Source organism: Haemorhous mexicanus, chromosome 21 (assembly GCF_027477595.1).
Source record: "Haemorhous mexicanus isolate bHaeMex1 chromosome 21, bHaeMex1.pri, whole genome shotgun sequence".
Taxonomy (NCBI): Eukaryota; Metazoa; Chordata; class Aves; order Passeriformes; family Fringillidae; genus Haemorhous; species Haemorhous mexicanus.
Genome location: NC_082361.1, coordinates 6,563,665 through 6,584,834, shown reverse-complemented (window position 1 = coordinate 6,584,834; position 21,170 = coordinate 6,563,665). Strand labels below are relative to the sequence as shown.

Sequence of the window (21,170 nt, the reverse complement as noted above, 5' to 3'; positions counted from 1 at the left end):
ATTGAGAAGAAATCCTTCCCTGTGAGGGTGTGAGCCCCTGGCACAGGTGCCCAGAGAAGCTGTGGCTGCCCCTGGATCTCTGGAAGTGTGCAAGGCCAGGTTGGATGGGGTTTGGGGCAACCTGGGGTAGGGGAAGGTGTCCCTGCCCATGGCAGGGGTGGGATGAGATGGGCTTTAATGTCCCTCCCACCCCAGACCATTCTATGAAGAATAACTCCAACTCACTTTTTGCAGGAATGCAGCATGAACACTTTGTTTTCCATGCTCTGCTCTATCCATCTGAAACACAGTGACTTCAGCAGCCTGATTTCATTCTATCCACACACACCTGAACTGTGCTTTAGATGCACAAAAGCATGTAGTGGATAATGGAGTGGAGAAGGTCTGTGGGAGCGAAATGATTGCCTTGCTTGGGGTTGCTTTCTCATGTGGAAGGAGACCCCTGTAAATACTCACAGGAATAGAAAGGCCTCTGGTGCTGGTGTTTTGTGAGGACAGAAAGTCCTGTAGCAGGATTGCAGGCTGCTGACACTGCAAGTCAGGGCATGTTGCAATGTCCTAGACACAAGTTTTGGAGGTTCGATATTCATAGTTATGGGAAAGTAACTCAATCAGAGCTCTTGAACCAGCAGTTTCAGGCTGGGTTCCTCACACAGGTCACGTCTCTCAGACCCAAGAGGTGAATTATTAGATAAATAGGAGAGGAAAGGAGGGAAGAAAAAGGCAGCAGTAGGGGAGATTCTGTTAAAATAAATGTACAGCTGCAATGATCTCAGTACTGGAACGCTCACCCACTCACACAGGGGAAGCACCACAGCACTGAACCTTGAACAGGAACCTGGAAAGGAGCAAGGATGTGCAGTGACTGTCTGAAGAGTCAGCAGACTGTCAGAGACGAGCAAAAATGGATCCCAATCTCATCAGGGGGACAAAAGGCTTTCTAAAGACGGGCTAGAAATGTGGGGCTGCCTTGCAGCACTGCTGTGGTGTTGGTACCTCACTCACCCAACACACATCACCTCACCTGAAATGGGCAATGACACAGGGGCCACCCTCAATGGGGCTGCTCGTAGAGTTTCTGGGGGAGTTTCTGGGATGGGGAAGCTCTTTGTGGGTAAGGACTGAATAATCCAGATCTGGCCCTGAAATTCTGAGCCTTCACAGACTAAGCTGCACCTCTGAGCACTTTGTCCCTTTCTGCTGCTATTTCAGGCAGCGTGCTGGGGGACTGGTTCCTCCTGCCATGGCATTGAGAATGACAAAGCCTCTCTACAGCATTCAGGAGAATTGGATGGATGAAGGACAGGCAGGACAAAGGAGCTGATATTTTGAGAAGCTTCTTTTATTCAGATCAGGTCTTTTAACTTGCCCTCATGCCTTTGTTCCGCTGATTTAATGATTCCTTCCTCCACGCCTCCCCTCTATTTCCATTTGTGTGGATCAACTACAGCAGCAGGAAACTCTTTAATTGGCAAAAACATTTGCTCAGATGCAGAGGTCTGCAGGTACAGGAGCACATTCAATGAGGTTCTTTCAGCATGGAGGAGAAGAAATTGCCATATCTTCTCTACTGGCATTAGCAGGACCATTTTCTCCTCTTTGGATCTGGATTCTGAGATATGCACAACTGGTCAAACAGGCACTGCTGCTCCATTTTCTTTTTATTATCAGGTAAAGAAGGATGGCACATGAAAGGAAGCTGGTCTGGGAATTAGGAGACACAAGTTCAGTTCCCTGTTTCACGGCAAGCTTCCTGTTGGTGTCCCAATAAACTCTTTAATGCATCACTTGAGCATTTCTCTGCAAAGGGCTGTAAGAGACAAGATTTAGGAAAGTAAGATTACCTTTCAGCTGAGATTAAGCCACTAATTCAATACCTCACTGTGAATATGTCACTTGGACACCTAAGTCACTCAAGCCATATGGTGTTTAACAGAATGTCAGCTCTATCCCTTCACAAGCCTGGTCCTTGGAGTGACTATTCCCTCATCACCCCCTGAGACACGACAGCAGCAGCACTTCTGTACCAGGCTGGAGAAATGTGAGACTGCTGTGCTGCAGCCTGAGGCTCTGGGGTGCTCTGGTGAGCCATGATCAGCTCAGAGCTGCAGCTCCTGAGCTCTGCTCCATGGGCAGCAGCCAGTGCTGCAGGTGACTGATCTCTGTGCTTACAGAGCAGCACCTCTCCCCAGGCTGTGCTGCCTTTGCCACCCAGGCTAATGGCTCACCAGGAAACTGAGAGATAATGAGGTGAGAAAGGGACAAGAAGATGCTTTGGAGATGGGTATCTCCATGGCCATCAAGAGTAAGGGAATGGGATATACCTGGAACACAGACCCACCAGGGAATTGTGCTATGAGACAGCCAACAGAGGGAGGGAACTGATACACAGGGTGACTTGGTAATTCCAGCAACTGAGGGACTGAGACAACTTCATACTTGGGTTGATTCATACACTGAGGTGTCATAAAAAGAAGCAAACCCAATATTTTGGTCCATCTATGCAGAGATGTGACAGCTACACCAAGAATACTGATATATCAGGACTAGGAGGCCTCCAGTTGAGCTGGTGTTCATGCCTGTAATTGTTACTTTCCAATTCTGCATTCAGATGGACAGAAGCCTGTAGGAGAATATCAAACTTCCACTAAGACCTTTTTAAATAATAATTACTCCGTAGCAGTGCTGTGAAATCTGTTATTAACCTGAGGCCAAAGGCCACTCTGTTAATCAGTCAGGGCTCATTCTATCAAAAGAAGCTGGGGCTGATTGCTGGTCTAATCATAGGGTGACAGCAACTGTCAGACATGACATCTCTACTAGAATAAAAACAGCCCTAAGGGCTCGACTTTGTTGTGGGGGTTACAAGACAATGGCTCTTCTGCTGAGGGATTTTGTGTTGGGCATGGCAAAGTGACACTTCCATGACTTATCCATGTGGTGGCTCCTGGGCTCTGAGTGGAACATCTCCCTGCCCTGAGGGCTATAGCAGGTAGGAGAGTGTGACAGGAGCACTGAGTGGTGTGTTCTCTCACAGGGACACCTGTTCAGGTGCTTTTCAGTGCCTCTGCCCCAATAGTTACTGAGAGTTGAGAGCAGTGAAAGCAGAAATCAGCTGCCCCTCATGCCCTGCCTTTGCCTCTCACAGCCCAGGAGATATCCCTGCCTTCAACAACCAACACAAACTCTTAGCCCCGGCCAAGGAAAGGAAGAGCCTGCTCCAGAGTGCAGAATGAGGTGAGGATGTGGAGGAAAGAAAACCAAGAGTAAAGTGCCTGAGAGCTGGGAGGGCACAGAGTTACTGAAAAGCAAGAAAAATGGGGGGATTAGGCTGGGGGGAGGCAATTAGTTGTAAAGGCACGTCAGTGTGCAATGGAAGGAGAGAATGGACTGGCTGCTCCATTATAAAGCAGGTTTTGCCCTTGAACCAACACATTTCCACCTGCCCTGAGCGAGCTCAGGTTCACCAAGCAGAGGTTCTGAAGGGAAGCTATAGCAGCTCCATGTTCTTCACTTTCAGCTGCTTTATTGAAATTCTCTCCATCTCCCCTCATCTTCTGCTTGTATTACCAGATCACCCAGCCTCATATTCATCTGTCTCTAAAAGATTAAACTGTCCCCTGGAAAAGGCCATCCCATCCTGGAGGAGGAGATCCCATTTCCACTCCATGCCCCAAGAAACAGAGTCTCTGCAAAGTTTCTCAGATTCTTAAGTCCTCATATAAGAAATGAGAAAGAAGATAAGAAATCTTCTGGCTGGAAATGAGAGCAAAGCCTCAGTGACAGGTGCCAGTAGTTCCTGTCCCGTGTGGCACAAAACCCCATCTGCATGGGGAAGGGAGAGGGGGACAGGGAGGGATCACCAAGCCCTGACCAGAGAGGTGGAGCTGAGCATCTTTGCAGGCTCTGTGGGGCAGGGATGGATTCCTGGGGGACAGATTGAAGGGAGGAGAGGATAAACACCACTGTGAGGCACAGAATATGGGGACTGCTGCCCGTGGCTTTGTGAGAAAAGCAGCAGCAGGCACCTCCCTGCCATGCCTGGGTGTCAGGAGCACACAGCCACACTGCTCCTTCTCTCTGCTCCCTTCTCTCTGCAGCTTTAGCCACATTCCTCATGTACTGCTGACCTTGTTCCCCAAGATTGTCTGCAGCCTCCAATCTCTGCCTCCTGTTCACAACAGCAATTTCCTTCCCCTTGCTGAGGTCCAGTCCCTGTCAGTCATCCCTGACCTCCCCCTTTTCCCTCCCCTCCCAGGTCACACTCAGCTATACCAAGCTGCATATAAATCTCAGGGTTTGGGTTATTTTCTCCCTTCTCAGATCTACACCTTTGCTCAAACTCTCGCTATCACCCTCATTTTATCCCCACTCTTGACAGCAGAGCTTCACACTCTGTCCATTGCTTGGCAGCTGTATTACCAAGGTGCCACTGACAACCATCTGCATCCTGCCTGCTGCACTACCCTGGCTCCTGGCTGCTCTCCACGGCTCCTGAGCATTTCCAGGGTCACAGCCTTGTTTCCTGAAACCATTTCAGCAGCTCAGGAATGCTCCCACATCCAGCAGTGCAGCAGGAAGCATCCCTTCCCTTCCCTTCCCTTCCCTTCCCTTCCCTTCCCTTCCCTTCCCTTCCCTTCCCTTCCCTTCCCTTCCCTTCCCTTCCCTTCCCTTCCCTTCCCTTCCCTTCCCTTCCCTTCCCTTCCCTTCCCTTCCCTTCCCTTCCCTTCCCTTCCCTTCCCTTCCCTTCCCTTCCCTTCCCTTCCCTTCCCTTCCCTTCCCTTCCCTTCCCTTCCCTTCCCTTCCCTTCCCTTCCCTTCCCTTCCCTTCCCTTCCCTTCCCTTCCCTTCCCTTCCCTTCCCTTCCCCTTCCCCTTCCCCTTCCCCTTCCCCTTCCCCTTCCCATCCCCTCAAACAGGGCAGCCCCACCACAGCAAGGGCTCCTCGTGGGGTTTTCTCCATCTGCTTTGCCAACAAAAAGTGAGGCCAAAAAACCATCCAGGGCCACACTTGAACCATTGCTCTGCCCTCAGCCTCTGTGCCACGTTAACACATGCAGAGCAACACCCACCCTCACACTCCCCCACTAAAAGCCACAAATCCAACTAATTAAAAGCCAAACAAACACCCTGCCCAGGCTTGGGGGCAATGCTGGCAGTGCATGACAGCAGGCTGGTGTGTGACTTATTACTTTGTCATATTGTAAATATTACAGAGGCCATATGGATTGTCAATACCTGAGCACAACTCTGCCATTAATATCAAATGTAATAAGATTTTATATGCATGACAATCACAGGGAGGAAATGCAAAGCTCAGAGGCTGCCTGGTGGAGCTGTGCACAGTTTGGTTTTGCCATGAAAAAGTCAGAGGAAGCCATAATGAATCATTTAGCTGACGAATTTTCTGTGTTTTTCTGTTTGCAAACTATCTGCCAGCAGACTGCCACTTTCTCAGACGTGTCCATTATTTGGAGCTGGGCAGTGGACAATCACTCATGTGTCTAACCATGGGCCATTGCTGAGGGATATGCTGTGGGCGTGCATGACAATGAACCTGAGCAGATTGGTGATGTGCTTCTCTCTCCAGGCTGGATGAGATGGTTTGGAAGCCCCTGTGGATGCTCAGGGCTGTCCATCAGGAATCTGTGCAGCTTGGCTTTGGCAATATTGGTGGCAGAGTGGCTCCAAGCAGGTCTGTGCAATATCTGCACCACTTCAGTGCAGCCTCGTGGCAGGTCAGGGTTACCTGGCTGTGGGGAAGGGATAACATCTGTGGCTTTCTCTGAGCTTGCTCTCCACCTTCCAGTCCTGCAGCACCAGGATGCAGAGCAGAGTTTGCCCTTGCAGGACAGAAACCCACAATGAAGCCCACACAACACTGGTGTGGAGTTTGTGAGGGTCCCCAGGACGAGGGGAGAGATGAGGAATCTGACTCCATGTTCTCAGAAGGCATATTATATATTATATTATATTATATTATATTATATTATATTATATTATATTATATTATATTATATTATATTATATTATATTATATTATATTATATTATATATTATATTATATTATATTATATTATATTATATTATATTATATTATATTATATTATATTATATTATATTATAATTATGCAATACTAAAACTATGCTAAAGAAAGAGAAGGATACAGACAGAAGGCTTAAACAAGAATGAATAATAAAAACCCGTGACTGACTCAGAGAGTCTGACACAGCTGACTGTGATTGGTCATTAAGCAAAAACAATTCACATGGAACCAATCAAACACACACCTGTTGGTAAACAATCTCCTGACCACATTCCAGAGCAGCCAAACACAGAAGCAAATCAGGTAATTATTATTTACATTTTTCTCTGAGGCTTCTCAGCTTCCCAGGAGAAGAAATCCTGGTGAAGGGATTTCTCAGAAAATATGACAGTGACACACTGGCTGCTTTCCTGGCTAAGGAATCTGGAACATTTTCTCCCATAACCTCCTAAATCCAGCAGAAAGCATTTCACTGAGTTTAGGCCATCTTAGCCAGTATTAAACTGGAGATAATAACCCCTTGCTTTGCCTCCTGAGGGTATTTTCACTTGCAGAGAGGAACAAAATGCAAGAACCTGATAGAAAGCAGCTCCTTTCCACATCCTCCCTGTCCCTCTCCCCTGTCTGTGCTGGCTGGGGGCAATGGAAAGGCAGTGCCCTTTGAGTATCTGCAGTTTATAGGAAGCTTGCAGTGACCATTTTGCATAATGGGCTGTGCTCCCTGGTGCAGAGTGTGACAGGAATGGCTTACACACACTTTATTACAGATTTAATATAGTGCCTTTCACCAGAGTCAAACACAGAGCCAGGCAGCAAAACAAGCCCCTCGTGAAGCTCATGGATAAGCACATAAAGCAAGAATAAACTGAGATTAGGCAGGGTGGGGGGGGGAAAGCATAAAAGAACTTGAGTTAGGTTTTAAATGAGTTGATGAGCCCGTGGCTTGGCAGTCTGAAGGGAGATTTCTGCCAGAGTGCAGAGCAGAAGAGAAAAGGCTCTTAAGTGTGGGATTTGAAAGCAGTGACAACACAGGCACCAAGAATTAACCTGACACACAGACAACCCAGTCCTGCACAGCAGCAGCAATGATCACAGCCCCTCTCACAGAACCCTGCTCTTCTCTATCAGGTGCCTCCCAGCTGTGGCTGCTGGAGGGAGTCAGCAAGAGGAGGGATTCTCCCCATTTTACACACAGGGAAACTGAGGCACAGAGAGATGGGGGGGGGCTTGTCCCAAATCATCAGTGGGAAATCCAGAAAGAAAACATCAACTTGTGACCCAGACCAGTTCTTTACTGTCCACGCTGACAGCTCCAAACTGGCCGTTGGACAGCCTGTAGTAAGGAGAGGAAAAGTGGCTTCTAGAAATTATTTTCATCTGAAGTTGAAAAATTGAGAAATCCTGGGCACCACAAAGGGTCTGAGGTCCTCAATAGTTGCAAAAGCTGCATCAAGGCAGACAATTTCTCAGTGGAACACAGAAGTAGTCACATAACTCAATTTCCTTAAGTTTCAGGTGGGATAATTTTTTTCCACCCAGTATGGGTGGCTCTGACTTGGTGCCACTGGTGTGCCCTGGGGGCAGAGCTGCAGGTGCAGAGAGGAGGCCACAGGATTTGTAAATACACCTGAGACTGTGGGAGAGAGGGAAAAAGAGGGACAGAAATTGCCTTTTTGGAAGCAGTTTCCCATGACAACATTAGAATGGTACAAGATAAGGATAGTCCCCCCCACTCCATGAAATACAATAAAAAATCAAATGTAAAAAGAGGATGGCAACAGGGAGAAAAGCTTTTCAGTCAGGTTAGAAAGGCCATTACAAGCAGAACAAGCTTCACTTGTAAAGCTGGAAACAGCTGTATACAACTGCCCAGAGTGCAATCAGCTGCAGCTTCACTGATTCAGGCTCTTCAATAAATAACTTCAAAAAAGTTAAGGCTAAATTTGAAAATATTTACAAAGCTTTCAGTGAACCATATATTAGTGCCTGGCTCCAGGAGATCTCTTTTTCTTCTTTCTGGTCCCACCTGGCTGACCTCTCCTGCAGCCTTCTTTTGAGACATCCAAGAAATCAGATTTCTCTCGCAGTTTTCCATCCCTGTGGCTGGTGAGGTCCAACACACTCATCTTGTTTTATTGCTCTTCTTCACTGTTTTGTCTAAATGTTGCCTGCAGCATCACTAGGGAAAAGATCAGACCAAAAAAAAAAAAAAAAAGGATGGTGCTACATTATTAAATCATAATAATTTGCAGAATGGAGATCTGGAGAGAAAAAAAAGAAATTTAAAAGGGGTTTGTTTATATTGAAACTCTCCAGCTCTTTGTTTATCCTTCTGAGATATGTTTGGATGGAAATGAAGACAGAAGAAACAACTTCTACAGGGCAGATTTCAAGCTGGTAGAAATATTGAGTGTTCCCTCCCAGCATCAGCAAGGATGTCCACACACCCAGCACTGAATGACTCAGTTTCCCTGAGAGAAACTGATCCTGCTGAATGCATTAAGACCATTCTGGACACAAATAAAGATTATTTGTAGGCAATAAAGGCTGAGGGCTCTGGGATTGTTCAGCTGCAGCAGAGTGAGGGCAGAGCTCAGGGGGCTGCAGCTCCTCCCGAGGGGCAGCTCCCATCTCTGCTCTGGGACAGGGACAGGAGCCAGGGCAGCTCAGGCTGGAGCTCAGGGCAAGGTTCTTCCCCCCGAGGGTGCTGGCACTGCCCAGGCTCCCCAGGAATGGGCACGGCCCCGAGGCTGCCAGAGCTCCAGGAGCCTTTGGACAGCGCTGCCAGGGATGCCCAGGGTGGGGCTGGTGGGGGGGCTGGGCAGGGACAGGGGCTGGGCTGGGGGATCCCTTCAGTCCCTTCCAGCTCAGGACACTCCATAATCCTGTGAGTCTAAGGATCAACAGGCCCCTTGCAATGTGAGGGCTGTGACAGAGCCTGTGCCGGAGGTTCCACGGAGGCTCAGTGAAATAAAAACCACTTCTGGAAATGGCTGATAAATAAAAGCAAGAGATCTTAAAGACTAAATAATTACATGAATGAAATGACAGTTGGGAGCTGGAAATGAAACCTAGGTTTTTGTAGCTCAGGAATGGGAGACAGCAGAGATGGATTTATCCTAAAACGTAAAGACACAGAATGACAGAACCTAAAAATAAAATTTCATTCTTAGCTGTGCTGAATAGTAAACAATTAACAGCATCCAGCTGGAAACACCACTTGGGCTATGAAAAACACACTGGCAAAAAGGATAAAAAACTTAGGGAAGGAGCACTAAATCTGCTCTCTGTCTGCATATAAACTAATGCTGAAACCACTAAGAAGAGTCAGGAGACCCCTGAGCAGAGGAAGGGATAGAGAACTGGGCTGCACACAAAATTCCTTTAAAAATAATTGGAACAGCTAACTGCCCAGGAGGAGCTGCCTGAGTGATTCCTACCACAAATGTGGGCACAGGAGACCTGAAATAAACAGGTTAGAGAGGAGCCCAGGCTGGAAGCATCCTTCCCACAGATGCAGGGCTGTGGGGTTGCAGAGACCCTCAGCCCTTCCCTCCCTCAGAGGACAAACCTGACACGTGGCACGTCAAGGTTAAACCTATTGCAAATCAATAGCTCCAGTCTAACTCAGAGATCATTTGATAATGAGAAAATTTACCTCTTCACGTGTCAATTTCCTCATATGTAAATGAAGGACTATGATTAGACACCAAGGTAATGACACTTGGGCAAAGCAGGGATATTTTAAAATGAATTTCCTTCTGCTGCACACACCTGAAAGCTAAAAGGTAAATGGATACAGCCTGATTTTAATAAGAGCTGAGTAGGGGTTTTAAGACAATACAGAGTTTCTTTTCAATGTGCACACAAATTTGGTAACTCTAAGGCAGGCACCACCAGACACAGCCCTCATTTTCCATCCAATACACCCAGGGTTGCACAGGTTATTGAAAGAAGGGGTTTGGAGCAACCACCACATTTATGGGTGGCTTTAACACTGAAATACCTTTGAAGTGATCCTGAGCATCCTCCCTATACACACCCTGATATTTAATAGAAGTTCTTACTATATTCATGTTAACATATTACCAATATTAATAATAATACAAAAACATAATGTTATAAATAATACATAAATATAATATATACTATATAATATAGTGTTATATTTAAAATATATAATATAGTGTTATAAATAATTCATAAATATAATGTAAATAATACATAAATAAATACATAAATATATTTAATACATAAATATAATATAAAAGCCTGGAGAGGAGCAGACTGAGGTCAGAAACAGAATTTAAGAGACCACAAGAGAAGTTGTGTCCTGGATCATTAGAGGTGTATAAGAACAGCAAACAGTTTTAGCAACACATTGTGCCATTATCAGCCACTGAAATCCTACTTTGCCCACTAAAAATTCTAATTAATTTACCAAGACACAGTACAGAGTGAGAATGCCTCTTCCTAGGGAAGATCACACTTCCTGCTCCTGCATTTCCCTCTGCCTGCCTGCCTGGGAATATTCACCACCTATCACAGCATCAAATGAGTTCCTGCCCATGTCATATTATTTACAAAACCTTTCACACAAACCTGGTGTGCTGGGACTGTGAGTGATAATAAACTCCAGTCTGACATATCAATGGCTCAGGGAAATTTCCTATTGCCATTTTCAACACAAAATGAAACATCCTAGCAGGAGTCAAAGCTGGGGGAATCAGTTCTGAGAGGAATGATTTCAGGTAATTCATCATTATGAAATGAAAATGCAAAAGCCATTGAAGTCTCCCAAAATGATACAAATAAAGCTGTGCTGCAAAGTCCATGATCAGTGAGGGGTTGTATTCAGCAGTACTTGGTCCAATAAATATTAAGATGTTAAATCACTCTTCATATATCCTCCTTTCAGGGTGTGTAGCAGGAGCTTCTCACAGCAGCTGGGACACAGGGCAGCTTCTCTGACATTTCCCTCTGGAGTTTCCCTTTGCTCTCAATACCAGGAACAGCAAACTGGAGAACTGAGCATTGTACCAAGCCAAGGGAGAGATTCCACTGCTGCTCTCAAAACTTGTCCATCAGACTTTTGCTCAGAGCTCTTCCTGCCTTGAGCTTTGCTGGATGTGAGTAGAGGATGGGAGATGCTTTCAGAAATGCAAATTGATCAAAGAGTGTAGCCCCAAGAGGAAAAATTTACAAATATTGTCTAATAAACCTGCATTAAGCATCCTAGAATAACTGTGAGTGAAACAGAAAGTCTTCTAGACTTAAATCAAACATTTCTGCTTAACTGGAATGGGAAATGTATTGGGTTTCTTTTGACTGGGGAAGTCAAGCTAGAAGCCAAAGGCTTTTTGGAATTGCTCTAATCAGCACTCAGTGCACTGATGAGCTGATGGAATCCCCAAGCCCAACAAGTCAGGTGGGCACTGAGTTGCTCATTCTCAGAGGTGTCAGTGACAGGACAAAAGCAAACAGGCTCAAGGTGCACCAGAGCAGGTTAGACTGGATTTTAGGGGAAATTTCTTCATCAAAAGGGTTGTCAAGCCCTGGAACAGGCTGCCCAGGGCAGTGGTGGAGTCACAGTTCTTGGAAGTGTTCAGAAAACATGGATATGCATTTGGGTACAGGGGTTAGGGGTGCTTGGCTGTGCTGGGTTCATGTTTAGCTCAATGATCTTAGAGGGCTTTTCCAACGTAAATGATCCCATGATCCCACACTTGAACCCTCCTAAGATCAGCAGGAAAAGTCTCATGGAGGAAATGCTCGTTTCAAAGGCTGCTTTGTGGGAAGAAAAACCTTTCCTGCCCTGCATTTCCAGCCTTTCAAAGCCAGCCTCACCTCGGGGCTCCATCCCCACTTCCTGAAATCAGACAGCTCTTCAATTCCTTGGTCAGCCCTTGGCTGGGGCTGCTTTGGGGCCAGAAGAGCAGATGAGGTTTGTAGGTGGCAAGGTGTGTAGGAAAGGCAGCAGGAGGATACCCAGCTGAAAAGCCAGAGGCTGATCCAGAGCAGGAAGAATGTGCCTACACAGGGCTGCTGGAATTACACTGTGCGAGGCAACTTCAGCTTCACTTGCCAGGAGATGAAATTTCCTCCTCTTTAACTCACAGTGCACCTGATCTGTCCCCACCAGTGCCATTAATCTCACATGTCTGCTCACTTTCCTGCTGTCTGAACACTGGGAAAAAAAGCAGGGGATCACCTAAATGGCTCTTTAAGGAAATTCCCTAGAGCAGACTCAGATGAGAACTGAGTTACAGTTAAGCAGATTTTGCACCATGAGTCTGGTGGTCCATTGATGTGATTATGGACAGTTTTGACCTCATATGAGTAGTAAATATCTGGTTCCCTAAGACTTGCTGAGTTTATCTAAAGAGAAATTATGCCTTTCTGCCAGAAATGCCTGTGTTTGTGTTGAGAGTGACAATCTCACTGTACCAGATAAGCAGGGCAGAGAGGAGAGACAGACAGAGCCCTGTTCTGGATAAAGGTCCCCATTCTCCTTGCACAAGGAGAAGGTGGGAACAGGCAGGTCCATCTGGAGCCAGGTAGAGCCATCAGGGGCTCCATCCACCCCCTGCAGCCCCTCTGAGGCTGCTGCACTCTCTGCCATTGCTACTCCAAGGAGCAGGGGCAGCTCAGCTCCACCTGAGAGGTTCTGGGGGCTGAAAGTGTAAACAGCACCTGCCACAGGAGAGCACTGCCCTGAGCAGGTCAGGGAGGGCACCCCTGGGGACTCCAGAATGGGATCTCAGCCCAGGAGCAGGCAGGACACAGGATGCACACAGCAAAGAAATATTTAGAGATGAAGATCAGCAGCTAAAGAAATACTGGACAAACCCTCTGATTCTTGAGTGATTGTGCTGGAGAAAATAAATCCTCTCTGGAACCTGTTTGACTTTCACTCCTCAGTTTCATGCTTGGAAGTTCAGCTCTTTCTTTCAGCACACACTGACAGAGGATTCTCAGTTCATTGGCTCCCAGGGATCCCTGAAGAGAGATGTGATGGCACAGGTGTCCTGTCCTCATTGGTACCCAGCAGCACATCAGAGCCTTAAAAAGATGTTCAGAGAGGGAAAGAGAAAGGACCTGCACAAACCTCACATTTCCAGTCAGGCACTCTGAAAGTTAATTCAGATGACACAGCTTCAGATGGAAACGTTTCTTTTTTATTCTGTGTCTAATGCAGATGAAGAATAATACATATGGAACTTGTTTTTCAGCAGCAACTTGTGAAGTAGTCAAAGTTTTGAATCTAGGGCAAGTAAATCAAGCAGAAATAAAGAGAAGGACATGCAAGCTGTAGTTGTCCTTCTCTATCACTGAGCAGATCTCTGGGAGGGCAGAGCAGGGGCTGCAGCACCACGGAGCCTCCCCCTCACTGCCACCAGCTCTGAGCCCCTGGCTTGTGGGGCAGAGCCACAGACAATGCAATTATCTAGGGGAAAAAAACCACTTCAAGGCAATTAAGAGAAATCTAATCATGTAGCTGACCCAGCAGTGCTGGGAAGAAACCAATTGTTTTACTCAAAGAGTTTCCCTTGGCTTTTCTGCCCTTCCCAGTGTGGGGAGTGAGGGTAGTTTTTGACAGAGATATTTAAAAAAAAGCAGGAGAGACTGGGCAGAACAAGGGAAGTTGGAAATGTCAGAATTTATCTGTCTAAAGGTCTTGGAAATATTATTCAAAGTCCCAAACTGGTAAATACTAAGATATTTGAATAAACCCCCATTAACTCCTCTATCATTAGATGAAATTCTCTCCCAGATGCTATTCATTTCTCTCTGTAGCAAAACTCTGATTATACTCAGTGGGGGACCTTTTGCTATGAAAAATAACTAAAATGGTTGGGGTTTTAGTTATTAGGGGTAAGCCCAAAAAGGTAAAACTGGTTTCAGAAGGAAATGTGCTTACATAAGCTGGGTAGACCAAACTACTTGAAATGACAGCAAATCTAAAAATTATCTGAACACCACTCTTCCTACAGCCTTGAAAAGCCTGCCAAATTTTTCTTTTAAATGGCTTATTAAAGCTTAGTACATTTTTAGGCATGTCTGCTGGTTCAGCTGCTCCAGGAGCACAGCAAAGTCTGGTCCACACATCCCCTGAGAACTCCTTCCCTGGCAGGATCTCCCCTGGCTCCCCAAGCTTTGGGAGCACTGGTGGCTCACAGGGTTAATCTGGATCCAAAGCACCAGAGGACAGGGCTGGATGGAGGGACACAGGGAGGGCTGGGGGCAGTCTGGCTGTTCCTGCCTCCTTTCCACTGCTGCAGGGCTGGGAGCTGCTGACCCTTCCTTCACTGAGCATCTCCCACGGGCAGGGACAGGCATTCTCACCCTGATGGGGAAAAAAAAGCAGGGAATCATTTCCTCAGTGAAAAGCTGCTGCAAAAGAGAGTTCATTCTTTAGTGAAAAGCCAGATATGGCTTCCTCCTTTTCTCACAAAGATACTCAGCATTTTTTCCTGTGTTTACTTCAGAATCTCTCTGGGAGGAGCTCAAAAGTCCCAGGGTAAAAAAAAAGTTGCTGCTGTATCACAGCAACCCTGGAAAGGGAGGCAGAGACACGATCCTGGTGAACTTCAGTGGGATGGCATGAGCTGAAGTGCACAAAAGTAAATAATCAGGGAATTTCTGAGTAAATACTGCAGCAGCAGCAGCCCCTCCTGCCTGCTCCCCCTCGCTGTCTTGTGAACTGAGAGCATCTGTCCACATCTCCCCGTGCCAGAAGGATTACCATAGAAAGGAATTTACATTCTGTCAATTAAAACACCATCAAGCCAAGGATTAAAGTCACAAACACATGAATTAGAGAGGGTGCCAAGGGACTCTACCTGTCTGTCTTTCATGACTTTTTGAAGCACATGGTATAGGAGCATTAAAGGCACCTTTAATCTATAACACAGACGTGCATGGCATTCACTTAGAGGGGTGGACAATGAGGTGGCAACCAGCACAGGGCCAGCACAAGCCAGGATTGGCATCTGTCTCCCTCTCATTCTTCATGCTCAAGTTGTACTTCCCCTCCCTCAAACCAAAGTGATCATAAAGTGTTGAATGTGACTGGGACAGGCACTAAAACACTGCCCCCAAAACTGCGGAAAGTGCTTCATGCAAGGGATCAAAATAAAAACTGGGCAAAACTGAAGTGACCTCCAGCTGACACTGAGGAGAAATTGGGCTGCCCAGTGTTTATTCCCCCAGCACTGGGTACAGGACCATGCACCAGCACCTCCTGCAGCAGTTCATGCTGAGTTTCAGCTTTGCTTAAAGCTTATGAGAATGAGGATGGAAGTTTCCAATGGTTTGCAAAACAGGGGAATAAAAAACCCCAATCTGATGCCATCAAATAAGCTGGTGGTGAAGGAATGGGTTCAGCCCCTGTGCCAGATTGCCCATCAGGAGGTGAATGTGCTGATGGTTTTGTGTTTTATGGCCTGGGGTTTACACTGAATCAAGGTGGAGCAGATGGCAGGAGGGTTTCCATGTTGTAGCCAGGCTACATTTCCAATTCAAATGGCAGCACTTGGCTCCACTAAAGGAGAGAAACAAGGAAAGACGTTCAGGTTATTCTGTATTCCAGTGCAGAAAGACCAAAACATTTTGATTTTAGCCCAAGTTACCTTTTGGGTATATTCAGAGCACAAAATGGCCTTTCTTCCCCCATGACTAGTGGCAGGCAGAGCAAAAATGCAATGGAATAGAATAAGAATGGCATATTTGTCTCATAACTGTCCTCATATCACTTGGGTAAGAGAGTGTGGTAGAAAAATCACTGTGGTGGAGCTTAAAAGGCAGAGTTTATCCCCTGATTCAGCCTCCAGCTTTCTGCACAGTGCTCAGAACCACAATTCCTCTCACCTCAAATGAAGCAACAATCCTTTCCTTTACATCCTCCACACATTGTCAATTTTTCGTGGGAGGAACTGTGAACACTTTGTGTACTCTGCTCAGGAGCAGCATCTCGAGCTGCTATCTTAATTCCCCATAATAAATGAGAGTGAGAATTGGCACACACCAGGGTTTGTGCTCTGGGCTTGGCACACCCAGCTCACCCCGGGCTCCCAGCCCTGTGCCTTCCACAGGAGCAAAGGCAGTCTAATTACAGTCAGGGCAGATTATTGCAATTTGATTACAGGCTTGGCTCCGGTGGCTCCCCTGTGCTCCTGGGAGAAGAGAAGGAGAACAGGATCTGTCCTGTGGAGGCTGAGATACAAATGAGGAGAGAGAAGATGGAATATCCACAGTGGAGAAAATGGACAGTGGCTGCAGCCTCAGGGTCATTAGTCTGTATATTTTAATAATGATGAAGTGGCAGCAGCTTGCCCAGCAAAGGTCAAAAATTGTGTGTTCCAGAGAGGAAGGGAAGCAAAGGAGTTGTGTACTTTACCAAAAATCTTATCTTTCATCTGCAGCACCTCAGTGAATTTACTCATCTGGAGCTTAATGTGAGCGCAGGCTTCAGCCCTGGGCACAGCAATGGGTGCAGAACTGGGGCAGGAGGAGCAGTTTGTACCGTAACATGCACTGAGCATCCAGCGTGGCTCTGTGTGAGCAGACCCTGCCACATGAGGAGCCCTGTCTGCCCTGCTCCTCATCCCTGTCCCCTGTGTCCCCAGCCCTGCATTCCTAGGACTCCCACCTCCATCTAAGTTCTGCCTGTGGTATCTTTACAAGAGGATCTGAAGCACAGCTGTAGCCTCTGTCCCGCGGCCGCGGGGCTGTGCGGGTGCCCGGCTGGGTGCCCCCGGCCCGGCCGAAGATGGCCACACGCAGAGCCACTCCCGGATTCCCTGCGGAACCCTGGCAGTGGTTACCGTCTGCGGCGTGGGTGGCGCAGGCGGGATCTTCGGCTACGAGGCACCAAAGCAAAGGAAGGAGGAGGAACGCCTGTATAAGTACCAAGGACCTTTGAATGTTCTTACCCGGTGGATTGAGGGACAGGCGACAAAAACGGAAGGGCGCCGGGGGCGCTGATAAAGGGAGTGGGTGTGATAGGAGGAGACACAAAGCTTACCAATAGCAAGGACCCAGGGAGGAGCGTGGGTTACAGCTAAGCCACTGAGGATCACACAGGGGAGGGGAAAAACCCCAGGGGCAAATCATACATCAAATTAAGGAATGACTGACACAGAGAATTCTCGAGGTAAGGGGGGTGGTTACCGTGACAGGCAGGGGAGGGGGGGCAGCTCCAATAGGGAGAAACCATTGTGAGGGAAGTACATGGGGGGAACCGAGGACCGAACCATTATTGAGTTATAAAAGGAAAAACTGATTCTAAAAACGCACAGTGCCACACAGTGCCACACACAGGCACTCCTTCAAGAGCCCTGAAGTCTTTCATGATTAGAGGCCGAGTCCAAGCCCAAGTCACACTGGTTTTTGAGATCCTTCCCGCAGTAAATCATACAACACAGCACTCATTCCAACACCTCCAAAACTCACCATTCACATTCCCTCTGAACCCTCTGCTGCTAGCTCTGCCTCTGCCTCACTTCTACCCATTGCAGTGATGAAACTCAACAAACATTGGGAAGGAAAAGAGCCTCTTCCTCCTGCTTTCCTCTCTGCTCTGCCCTTACACTCCCAGCACAGCTGCAAACTGCCTGCAAGCTCCAGGGGTTTTTTTTCCCCTTGGTTGTGGTTCCTTCACCACCCAAGAGTTACCCCTGCTCTGAGGACTGAGCTGCTGCCAAAACTCCAAAGTTCCTGCTGCTCCCTGGAGCACCAAGAAGAGCAAAGTGACTGAGCAGAGAGTTCCCCCTGCTGAGCCCCTTCCTTGGCATCAGCCTTCCTGCTGGCCTTGGCCTTGGGAAAAGGGAGAGCTGAGGGACAGGGCATCCAGCACTGCTCACACAGGCATCCCACAGCAAAAACTGGGGGGGTTCACCCCTTACCCCAGCCCAGAGCCTTGAAAAGCCTGCCTAATTTTTCTTTTAAATGGCTTATTAAAGCTTAGTACATTTTTAGGCATGTCTGCTGGTTCAGCTGCTCCAGGAGCACAGCCAAGTTTGCTCCACACATTCCCTGAGAACTCTTTCCCTGGCAGGATCTCCCCTGGCTCCCCAAGCTTTGGGAGCACTGGTGGCTCACAGGGTTAATCTGGATCCAAAGCACCAGAGGACAGGGCTGGATGGAGGGACAGAGGGAGGGCTGGGGGCAGTCTGCTTCCCTCTTTTGAAGGAAAAAGCAGCACTGGTTTCACCTTTGTACCTCAGCACCTCCCAGCCTCACTGACACTGCACCAGGTCACTTGGTGGCAATGAGTGGCATCACACACCTCAGTTAAGCACAGCACAGCTCTTGCCCTCTCCTGCAAGGCAGATTTTCACAGGAATAGGATGTGAGTGTCACTGGAGTTGCTGCTCCCTGTGTGTGGGAGACAGCTCCTGCCTTGGAGCTGCTGCTGCCTGGAGAAGATGTGAAGGTGAAGTTGAAGGGACTAACTCCAAATAACATTGTGAATTACAGCCTTGCTATGGGAGGACACAATTCCATCACCCCTGGCCTCCTGTTTTCCATAAAATTTGTCTTCAAGCAAAAATATTACAGCCCAAATTAAATCATATGGAAAACACACAGCAGCCCCCTCACTGCATCTTTGAGCAGTGCCACACTGAGCCACCTCTAAATTCTGTGGCAATATATCCATTTTCCTCAGTAAAATCCATGGAGTTTGGACTGACCCTGACTCCTAAAGGCAGGAAAGCTGCAGCCATTCACCCCAGTGCTGGTTTTGGCTTCCTACATCCACATTAGCTCTTTAATGCAGCATTCTACAATATTAGGTGCTTTCCTGGAGCAATGAGTGATGAAGACACTTAGAGAGAACTTTACAGCACTTCAGTTGACAATTTTCTGGGCTGATTGTGCACCTCCCTCCTGTCAGAGGTCTCTGCACCACAGATGGTGTTTTACATAGAGCAGTAAAATGACATAGTTGGAACTGCAGCATATGTGCCTTTGCTGTGCCTCTGCATCCCAGGCAAGTCCACTGGGTTTCCAGCTCGCTCCCATTTTGCAAAGCTCAGCTTAACAGATGGGATGCTGGCCTCTTGCTCTTCCTCCAGCTGATGGAAAGGATTGCAATTGTAGAGTGGAGAAACAGAAAATGAGAAGGACCTTGCTCATGGATGTTATAATGTTTCCCTCCACTACCAAGCCATGGCTTTGCAACGTTATGAAATTGCTGTTCTCTCTTTCCCGGTGTCCCTCAAAATAAATTGGTAGCAACCACTTTCATGGGTTTCCACTTAAGAGAACCCTGCAGGTTGTTTGGTGTTTTAGGTTTGTGGAGTATTTCCCACCTGATTCATTGAGGATTATTACAGAGGGGAATTCAGCACTGCCTGGAGTTCCTGGGCTGTCCATCCTGGGAATGTGATGTTCTTTTGCTGCAGACCTTTCCAGAAGGGACTGGGGAGGATGATTTCCCAGAGATGCTCACCAGTGTGCTCAGGCTACCCTCAGCCTGGAGGAGGGGCAGAAGGGCAATTCCCACTTGGACAGTGCCTCCTCCACCAAACCCCTCTGCTGTGGGATGTGCTCTGATAAATCTGGTTTAAATTCCTTGTGCTGCAGCTTCCCAAGGAAAGTGCTGCCCTGGCTGAGGGTCAGAGCTGGACAAGAGAGCAGTGACCCTGTCAGACCCTAAATGCTGATCCAAGAGGCACTGGGGACACCATCAGAGGATGTTCCCCCAAGGACAGCCACAGCAGAAGAACAGATGGGATGGAGATCAAGATATGAAACTTGTTAGCCTGGCTTAACCTTTAATAAAATTGATCTCAGCCTACTCACAGCTGGAAAACACACCAGGAATGGTCTGAAGGGAGTTTGGGGAGATGTGAGGCACATTCCACAGCCTCCTTTCCATTTCTTCCAACCTGATACCCACCCAAAGAAATGGCATTTGCTCCTTGAGAGAGAGAGGAGCACGAGCTCCCTCCTGGAGCAATCCCAGCCCTGGGGTCAGTGTGCCCACAGAGTCCTTGTGACATCCAGCCAAAACACACCCAGCAAAGCTGTGCCAGCCTGGACAGCCTTTGTTTCTGTGCAGTCCCCAGGGGTGAGGCACTTCTGGGCTCCTGTCCCTGCAGGGAGAGAGGCAGAGCAGCATTTGCTGTGTCCAGCTTTCAAACCTCTCCCCTGCACAGATCTGGCTGTTCCTGGGCCTGTCCTACAGCCTTGTCACCCTTCCCTTACACAGACACAGCATTTCACTCTACCTGCAGTTGTAAGGGTGCGTAAACCATGCAAACACTCTGTATTTCTTTGTATTTTCAGCTGACTGCTCAGAATTTAGTTCATACTAAAATATTCCTGAGCAGGCAGCAGAACTTCCCTACCCCTTTACTTCTGATGCCCAAAGAAAATCAAGATAAAGTTGAGTTGATGCAATGACATCAGCTCATATTGCTGTTGTCTCACACTGTTTGGCAGTTTTTAATCTCAAAACTCCATGGCTTTCAGAGCCATGTGATAAGGCTCAGAAAATATAGGAAGATAATGCAAGTGTCTCTACCTTTTCACTGGAGAGAAAAAATTTAAAATTGAATCTTTGTGACCCATTCCAGGGTCTGAAAAGATACGGCAACAAATGTCTGGATCTTCCCTTTCCTTCATTAAGAAAAACATGGCCATTTTGGAACAAAGCTTTTGATTTCTAGGAGCAATTCACTCATGAATGCTCAAGGTTGGCAACTTCAGCCCTCCCCTATATTCCAGGAGCACATGACAAGGAGACTTGCTATATCAGCTAACTTGTAAACACTGAAAACTGTCTGTATTTATGTTGAATAATCACTTTTGCAGGGCAAGCAAAAAACAAAGATCATGGTGCTCAAAAAAAAGAAAAAGGTGGGGGGGGCAAGCTGAAATCAATACACCTTTAGTTTTCTTGTCTCAGCAAAAGGAGAGTCTGAGGCAGCTTTTAACCCTTTCCCACTCTAAAGAAGATGAGAAATAACTCCAAACTGATCTGTGTCTTGTCATGCCTGCTCACATTAATTCTCTGATCTGACTTGAGATGTTGTGACAACAGCCTAGGCCCACATCCAATAAAGATTTAAAAATACAAGATGTGTATGGTAAAATATTAAGACTGATGGCAAGTG

The 21,170-nt window shown here is 47.2% G+C and overlaps 1 long non-coding RNA gene across 1 annotated transcript in view; it reads right to left on the bottom strand.

The window, feature by feature from the left end:
* Positions 1-1,321: 1,321 nt before the first annotated feature.
* LOC132337089 (uncharacterized) overlaps positions 1,322-21,170 on the bottom strand; it is a 33,084-nt gene continuing 13,235 nt past the window's right edge. Inside the window, exons 2-3 of the long non-coding RNA XR_009489065.1 lie at positions 8,072-8,224; positions 1,322-1,810 (exon numbers count right to left, since the gene is read on the bottom strand). This is a non-coding gene — a long non-coding RNA (uncharacterized LOC132337089). The remainder of the gene's footprint in view (positions 1,811-8,071; positions 8,225-21,170) is intronic.